The sequence below is a fragment of the Poecilia reticulata genome, linkage group LG7 (assembly GCF_000633615.1).
Source record: "Poecilia reticulata strain Guanapo linkage group LG7, Guppy_female_1.0+MT, whole genome shotgun sequence".
Taxonomy (NCBI): Eukaryota; Metazoa; Chordata; class Actinopteri; order Cyprinodontiformes; family Poeciliidae; genus Poecilia; species Poecilia reticulata.
The window spans coordinates 24,504,459-24,513,832 of NC_024337.1; the positions used below are offsets into that span (position 1 = coordinate 24,504,459).

The following is a 9,374-nucleotide window of genomic DNA, read 5'->3' on the forward strand; positions in this document are numbered from 1 at the left end:
GGGAGGGTAAACTGATCCAGGGCCTGCCTGCTCAGGGAGCAGATGAAGATGTGCAAAGTAAAGTTGTGATATTTTAGTCAAACAAATTCCCCTGAAGTAATCATAGTAGTCATAGTTTATATAAAAAAAACACTTCACTCTATATTCATGCTATTCGTATTTATTTCTTTAATTTTTTGCAAATTCATAGCCAACGCTGGGTTACCTAATCCTATTTGCATGTTCTCATCTGACACCACACTGATCAAGCTGATCATTAACTGAAATAAGCCTCAAATATTCAAATGAGTAAACAGCCACAGTGCAGACAGCACCCAGGTTCTCCTTTTTTTCGGTGATGCTGCTGGAATTATATTTATGTAAATAGTCATCTCTGCCTCCCCACAGCATCACTCAGTTCATTCTACCTTAATGGGGAGAATCCAAATGTGCCTTTCATCACACTGTATACCACCCACTCCTACTTTTTATGAATGCAGCATCTGGGGTCCAATGGTATTTCTGGATTTTTGGTTTAAACCCCTGGTGGTGTTTTGTCCTTCCTGCAGTCTCCAATTTCCTTCTTTTGTTTTCACTTTATACAAAGGTGTGAAGGCTCACATAATGGTACACATCTATACACACTGCTGTTGCCCACACTGGTGTAGCTTTATGTTTTAAAAATATTACTCCATAAAGAATTGCACACCTGATCGATCTCCAAACAGCTTTGCTGCTCTTCAAATATATTCACTTCCACATATTAGTGTATATTGCAGAGTGCTGGGAATGCACTCAGATTCTCCTTCTGCATGCATGGATTCTCTCAAGTGCAAGTGCAATTAAGTTTAGTCACTATAAGTTACCTTTAAGTTCCATGGTGTACCGCCACATTCCTGTATAGCAGAAGAGAATTTGCTCTCTCCTTGGATAAAAGTATATAAAAAAAGGACGGCTAGTTGGATAATGTTTAGTAGTAAAAAGTCTTACCAGGCCAACGGAAACTAGAATAAACCATTGACATGTCAAAAAATTTAACTGGAATCAAAGTTAGAGTTCCAGTCTAAATGGGACAGCTTAGCGATATATATTTTTTATAATACATCTTGTTTTGGTAAGTGTACAGTATGTATTACATTTGGTCCTTTCATGTGCTTTTGTGGAACTGGACAAAAACATAAGCAAGAGGCAGGCAGAACCCTTCTCATGAGAGAGTTGATGGTAAATTGAAGCTATACTAGAATAGAAAAACTATCACTGAACAGAACATTACTAAACAGTGCAATCTAATAATACATACCCCACATGACAAAACTGAATAAACAGAAGTTCATAAATTATCATGGACTTTTCTGCTATAAAATACAGTAAAACCTTTATATAACTGATCAGATTTGATATAACACGTACCGTGAAGTTTTGAGCCCTAAGGATATTTCTATTTCTGTTTAATTCCCAATCGTTTATTCTTTGCTTCTTAGAAAAACCTTCATTTTTAAAAAGTCTTTCACCTCTTCTGGATCCACTGCTGCTGTTTAAGCTCACATCTTCACTCCTACAAATGTTTTGCTTAAGCCACATCACGCTGTCCCATGAATCATTCAGGCTTAAAAGGCTCCTGGACTTCAAAGCCTGATCCTGTATTGTGTCTTTGCATAGCAGAAAACATAACAGGAAACCTGCGTGAAGTTGGGATCTTTGGCACCTTTCTGTTAACAACCACTGACATTCAGCGACAGACATGAAATTGTGTATTAAAAGCTGAAATCATTAATGATTAACTAGACGGAGAATTTGTGAAGGCCTCACTTTTTTTTTTTTTGTCTGCACACTTTTACAGAGTTCTCAGTTTTTTGACAACATACAATGAAATGTGCAAAATCATGTCAAGTACAAAGTATAGTATAAAAAGGTTGCAAAACAGTCAGTGTTTTGGTGCTGCACTGTAAGGAAGCAACAATAACAGAAACTCAGCTGGAAACTATGAACAAAAAACACCACACCTGTCTCAAGATTCCTGCTGAGTGTGTCACAGATTTCTCATGCAGATGTCAGGTTTTAAATAAAAGCAGTCCACAAAGCTTTCCTAAGTCTGGGTGGCGAGGCCGATACAGTTACCAGGTGCTGGGTAACTGAAGCACGCAGGCACACCGAGAGACAGAAACACACTGAACACACTGCAGTGATAACGGCGTCCAAACTCAAGTGACACGCTGAGCATTCGGTGAATGTTTGAACACATTCAAACATTCACCGAATGTTTGAATGTGAATGTTGTGTCTAATGTGCACATGCTGTGCACATTAGACACAGCATGTGCATCTGTGTCTAATGTTTGTGCTCTCAAGTTAATCGGGACAAGTCACAGCCCTGGTAGCGCTTGTTTTGTCATGCCCTTACAGTGTTTTTATAGGGTTTTCGGTAGAAAACATGCAAAACATGAAACGGGTACGTGTCAAGACGTTTGCGTTTGCTATTATGCGCTAGAAATGATTATAGCGCACAAATAATTGCAGCTCAAGCTTACTAATTAAATATCCAAAAGGCAGTCGTGATTATTGTTTTTTTCCCCTTTTCCTTAATTCATTTCAGCTAAGTTCCCTAAGAGTCCTGCAGTTTTCTATGCTCGTCAGGAAACCAGGTCAAAAGCCACAACTTTGTCGCCCTTATCTCTCTCTCTCTCATTTAAACAGCTTTAATTTATTTATCAGATGGTGGTAAAAGACATTTTGTCAAATCAGACAGAAAAAACGGTGTGATCCTTCACATCCTCTGATTTTACTTAGCTCATTTTAATTCTTTAGTTTAGATGCTTAATGTATTTACATTCATCGTGCATGTAGGGTAGGCTTTATTTTTAGTGTCTCTCTTGTCTTAGGTCTCCTACCGTCTGGCTGACGATAAGGCAGCAGCCCCCAGTGATAAGAAGTGTTACCACCAAACAACTGGCACTAATTTTAAGAGATATGTAAAACCTCTTCCTCTTCAGCACATAAGGATATTTTTTTTTACAATAATGGACATATAAAATGTAGTCCCTAAATGTGATACAAGGGTCCTATTATAAAAGAATAAGAACAACAACAATGTGTATTCATTTGTATTCAGCTAATATTTTGTATAAATGCCTTTTGTTGCTATTACAGCTGCAAGTTTTTGGTGTGATGTCTCTAATTGCTTCGCTTATCTTAAGATTGATGCTTTTCCCCCTTCTGCTTTGTAAAATAGCTCAAATTCTGACTTGCAAGACAGCAGCTTTCGATTACAACTCTGCCTATATGTTTGGGGTTGTTTGTCATTTAAAAAGGTAAAGCTTTAGGCTCAAGACTTTTGCAACATTTTAAAAAATGTTTTTCTCCAGCTCTGTTCATCTCTAACTTTCAGATTGCTGAGAAAAAGCCACCTCAAAGCATGATGCTGATGCCACAATGTTTCACTTTGGTAGTGGAGTATTCAGAGTGATGTGCTCTGTTAGATTTCTTGCCACTGCACCTTCTTCTACATACCGTGTCCCACATAGAGATTAAATTGTGCCACACTGAAAACTGGACTTCTTACACCAGCTTTCCTTTTGCTGCTTTTCTATGCAGGCCAAGTTTGTGATGTGCATAACTGCTGGCTGTTATAGTGGCTCAGAAAGGTCAACAAAATGCAAAAGCCACAACACAAGAGGAAAAACCACACTAGGTTATGCTTAAACTGAAATTATGCTAATATAATAAAACTTTGAGAGCGAAAGAGGAAAAGGGGTTTCATTATGAACACACAGACAAATATTTCTGGCACATTTGGAACTACATAGTATAGTATAGCATGACTTCCATTGTGACTTTTGGTGTGGCTTTTGCATTTCGTTGACCCTGGGCCACCATACCTTGTCATAACATATTCCCCTCCACTGACTGGGTCTTCATTTGATTTAATAACTTATGTTAAAAACACATCAGCATTGTTTAGCTGTATGACAGTCAGTGGCCTGAATAGACATCCTCGGAGACATAAAAGGCTATTTTAAAATAATTTAAGTAAAAACATTTAAGCTCCACCACATGCCAAACCCCAAATCATTTCTCCTGACACCGTCCACTAGTGTTAGTCGGTCTGTGGCCTTAGATGACTAACTCCTCTGCTTGTCTCATATTGCATGCAGCCTGTCTGTACTTGAAACTCTTCACACAGTCCCCAGATAACCTCTCGTCAACAGCACTATGTTGATATTGCTTACTCGGCACCATGGCCTGATTGCACTCTTTAAAACCAAATTTACATGACAGGATGCAGCAAAATTGACAGATCTTCTTTTTCCTGGGAGGTCCCTGGTCTACAAAGACAACTCTCCTGCAGAATCTGCATCCAATGGATCTAGCCCTACAAGGCCAGAGCAAGCAGGGTCTGGAGACAGTGTCCTTGCCAAAGACTACATACACACCGATAAACATGGGTGAGAACAGTCTGTGCTCAACAGACGGAAGGGGGCAATGCTCCCCCCTGTAGAGTATTACGAAACGTAACCTGGAGAGCTATTTTAAATTCTCTAAAGGATTATGCTGTCACGGATGACAAGAAATGAGTTTCAGGCGCCATTCATTTAAGAAAATATAGACGGCGACCTTGTCTGGCTGTCCTTCAGCACTGTCAGTTAATTATTTGCTTTTCACTCAGTGTGGGATCATCAGGAGCTCCTTGGTCAGATGGACGCAGATGTGTCGGCCGCCTAAAAGCAAGGTTAAAAATAGCACAAAGCATCAGAAAACATAATAACTAACTAAAATAATAACTTAAATTAGAGCAAACATCTTTATTTTTCATTACTTGTACTCGCATCAGTTAGTCGTCACATAAAAAAAAACGCCACTTCAACGAATTGTAAAAATATGCTTAAATAAAAAATTACATTATTCGGAACACGGAGGGGAAACTTGGTGAAAATGTGGAAATTGAAACGGCAAAATAAGGACTGGAAGTAGGTCGCAAATAAGCTTTAGTACATAAAGTACTTTTCAGTAGACGGTAACTCAACTGACGGTTATGTTTAAAACTACTTCCTGGTGGCCTGAGAATCCAGTAGGGGATGTAGCTCAGTGGTAGAGCGCATGCTTTGCATGTATGAGGCCCCGGGTTCAATCCCCGGCATCTCCACTCTTTTTCGAGATTTTTTTTTTAACGTCTTTGATTCACAACTTTCGTGAAGAAACCGCCGATCGCATTTTAATAAATAAATCTTTGCAGAGTAGCCTTAGTAAGAAAAATAATGAAGAAACGGGTGAAAACATATCGTGGTGGAGGTAAGAAGGAACTGTATGTAAATTTCCAGATCATGTTTATGGAGCAAATTAGGTGTCGTGGTACGTTTTACTTTAGAAATTTATTGTTTTACAAAAATGAAATGAATGTTGTTTCAACTAAATTAAATTAGTACAATTGCTTTTGAAAGTGAACGTTTCTCTCCAATAGATTTTAATTGCGAAAAATTAAATGTTAAAGTTTATTTAAAACTTCAGGACAAACTTGCGGGAGGTTTTCTAAACGTCGCCCTTGCAGAGAACCTTTCAAAAGAGTTGAGATAAATTAATTTCAGTAATTTATATTGGGCCAGTTCATAAGAAGTGTTCTTTCAAGGCACTTTAAAACATAAACAGATGCAATTTGAATACTGAAATAGTGAAATAAATCAACCTTTTTGATGTATGTCTACTATACACCTAAACTGATGGCAGGAGAGCTCAGTGAAACCTGCGCTATATTTATGAGGTGCCACCATTTTTTTCAGGTAGTTTTGAACACAGAGGCATGTAAGAGTTGGAGAACCCATTTTCAGAGGACTGAGGTTTGTCGCACCTGAAATTGACTCTTTCTGTCAATTTCAGACAGAAATTGACAGAAAGAGTCAATTTGGCCCATCTGCCTGCTTTGTTTTCCTCCTCAGTTCTCATCTCTCCAATCAAACTCATTTGGTTCACCTGCATGCTGCTGCCCTGCAGTGCCATCAGGCTCATGTCATCCATCTATCCTTCAGCAGTTACATTCAGCACTCAGGTAGGCAGACGAAGCCAGATTTTTGAAAGTCCTTTGGTAAGGAGGTATCCAGCGTTACCTCCAAAAGCTGTTACTAATTGTGGTATGTAAATGATGGCATTTAATTAGAAGAAAACAAACCAAGTAGAACTTGTTTGTAAGAGTTTCCTGGAAAAAGGCTCTACCTCTTCAAAGAATGCAGAGCCTCAGATTTGTAAAGACCTACACAGCTTCTGAAATATCGCACAAAGTAGAACAAGTGCTTTGGAAGATAATGGTCTCCAACATTTTCCAGACCAATAAAATGGGGAAAAAGATGTATCCCCAAAGTTAGAAAGTTACATCCTTTCCTTTTAATAAGAAAGTTCAGGTTGCATTGTTTAAACCAGTTATGTTCATTATTGAGCAAGTAAGAATAAAAAATTCTTACAATAAAATTATTTCTGAGCTTTTTATTTTTATTTTTGTTTTAACATCAACAATGTTGAGGCACAGTTTCCTTAAAACAATTTTTTTTTAATCAAAAATAAATTTTTTGATGGAATCGTTTTAAATTAAACTATTTCAAACGGTTTATCTTTTTGATAATTTTTCAAAACTTTTGTTCAGTAAAATGTTCCTGACTTCTCATACTTTTTGTAGTTCTGTAAAGGATAAAAAAAAGTACAATGTGATCAGAAACATTAATAGTTTGAGAACAAATAATTCTTTGTCGCCATCTTGTGGCAAATTAGAGTATTTTCAAGAGCTGGTTGACGTCTCTAACAGCAGGTGGCGCTAATTTAGTATGTAGGTCGTGTGAAATTTGAATTTGCTGAGTAAATATAAATAACCCATGATCAACAACAACAGCAATAATATCAAAACCACGATGTAGCGCAAAAATTAAAACCCTTTAAGTTCTACAGAAATGCAGATTTTTTTGTACAGAGCAAATTGAAAAAGCATGTTGTATGAGAGCTATAAAGGCAAGGAAACAAAACATGACAATATTAGGCAAAGAGGAATGAACTGCATACCTTACATGTTTGCATACCTTAACTGCATTTTTGAAAAAGAAATTTTCATTTGTAGAAAAAATTTCACATGATTTCACATGACAAAATATCTTAGGTTTTTGAATAATGCATGAAAGGACAGGTCCACCTGTTCAGAAAGTACTGAAATATAAAAACACAAGCTCACATCAAGATAACATCCAAATACAAGGTGCTCAATCTAAGAATTTGTAGGTCAAGTTAAAGGGAAATAAATCTTGAACATGCTCTAACAAACCCCATTCCCCATCTTTTTCTCTCTGGGTTTTGAGCTAACATTTAATTTCACCACCTCACATAAAAATAGACAATGTTTCCACCTGTGTGTGAGATGTAGATGAGATGTTTGCTTGTAATTCAGTCTCGTTTGTTCTCGCTCGCATGCAACAATACAACTGTGGACAAATCTAATAATGACTGGCATGATTACCATTTGCCGATGGATGTGTAAAACCTCACTTGGTCTGTAAATTGACGCGCTCTGCAAACAAGCGGCGTGAGCACAAAGAAATGAAAATGTGAATATAAATCTGCCCCGTTATTAAGCAGTTGAAGTCTGAATGAAAGAGTCAGACTTGATAATAGCAGTAGATAGGAGTGTATAAATATATATATATAGAGAGAGGTAAATCTCACTGAGAAATAAGGTCTCGTTTTCAAAAGTGACCTGCTTTATGCTTACACAATGAAAATATGTCAAAATGGATCATGCTGAGTAGAAATGATAGACGAGACTTTCAGTGGTCATGTTGTAAATTTCTCATCACGTCATGCTCGGACACAGAGCACGTCTTGCTCAAAGAGCTAAACGCACAATGTTTTGTGTGAACTTCTTCAGATCACATGAAGGAGTTGGTGTCCACATGAACTGCTGCGCATTCCTGTGGGATAATCTTATCTTCCTCCTTGTGGACCTCTGAACTGCAGGGCAACACTTACACATGCGCCCTGGTTTGCGTGTTACAAGCAAACAAAGACGCAGCCGTGAAAACGAATGGAGCATTTAGAGTACGTCGGGAATAAATGAACGGGGGTCGTTCATCACAGATTTATCCCATGGCTTTCAGAATAAATCTGATGGACTTTAAGAGGCGCACTACAGATTCAATCAAAAGAGAGCAGATTCCTCTGTCTCCGCTGAACAACCTCCATTGACTCAATGTAAATGTAATCAAGTGGTCGTTACCTGTCTCTTCAACTGACTGAATGGTTACAATGCACCTGATTGGTCTGAGATAGTAGATGGGGGGGGTTTTGAAATGTAAACGTGCACTTGATGCATGCATACAGTGACAATAGATGCTTGGGTGTTGCTTCTATTCAAATTCATGATGAAGTCAGCACCGTTAGGCTCTGAAAAGCAGTTAGAACAGAAAATTGAGAGCTGGAATGATCAAAAACGATTTTGTTGTGAAAGAAAATCCTTGAGATTTTAGTTTGGGTTTTTTTTCAGTTTCACCTAAAGTTTGATGTAGCATCTGCATGTGGGAACTATGATGTTTTTTTGTTGCTGTTGTTGTGCTTGAGTTTGAACTATTGATTAAAAACAGAAAATTCAGCATCTTGCAAAAGTATTCACACCAACTCCTTGTCACCTTATAACCAAAAACCTCAACGTATTTCATGCTGAGTAACACTGAGTAGTGTATGAAGGTGAAGAAATGGGAAATGATGCATTTAAAAATTCTTTACAAGCAAAATAAGAAAGTTTGAACACACGTCCAGTTGTAAGACTTTTGGGATGTGCCTTTGCTAAGCTTGCACATCTAGAACATTTATGTCCCTTTATTTATTTTTTTGCAAAACAACTGAAGTTTAGTCAAATTAGACTCACACAGTGACTGCAGAACAGATAAATTTCAAGCCTCGCTAAGGATGTAGACCTGTACTTTTTCTGGGTCATTTAACTCTGACCAGAACAAAAATCCCACAACAAAATGCTGCCACCACCACATTTCACAGCACGCTTACAGAGATGTTTATTGTTGGTTTTAAGGCCAAGATTCCAAATCTGTCTAAATCAACTTTTTTGCAACCTGCGCAGGAAAGTAAGGAACTGATTTATCAGCAGAATATTTTTGCATCTTTGCCAATTATTGCGACTTATTATATTGAAAAAGGGGGGGGAATCACGAGGCCAACTTTCTCATTCTTGAAAGCTGCATTCCTTTCTGCTGCGGTGATTTCAGAGAAGAACCGCGCAATCTGTGAAAGCTTCTGTGTTTGGTTCATGCCTGGAGCCACAGATGAGTGGAACATCTGTTCCCTGCAGAAAACTGTCCATGTCGCAGGGTCACTCTAACACAAATTGTCCGCAGTCTTCCCTACAGACAAATTGCCCCC

At 38.0% G+C, this 9,374-nt stretch overlaps 1 long non-coding RNA gene and 1 other non-coding gene across 2 annotated transcripts in view; both read left to right on the plus strand.

Annotated features, from left to right (window-relative positions):
* The first annotated feature begins 5,046 nt into the window (after nt 1–5,046).
* On the plus strand, nt 5,047–5,118 carry trnaa-ugc (transfer RNA alanine (anticodon UGC)). The gene has a single exon. It is a non-coding gene; the product is annotated as a tRNA-Ala (tRNA).
* Nucleotides 5,119–5,918: 800 nt separating this feature from the next.
* The window catches only part of LOC108166430 (uncharacterized), a 4,587-nt gene continuing 1,131 nt past the window's right edge, over nt 5,919–9,374 (plus strand). The window contains exon 1 of the long non-coding RNA XR_001776780.1: nt 5,919–6,015. This is a non-coding gene — a long non-coding RNA (uncharacterized LOC108166430). The remainder of the gene's footprint in view (nt 6,016–9,374) is intronic.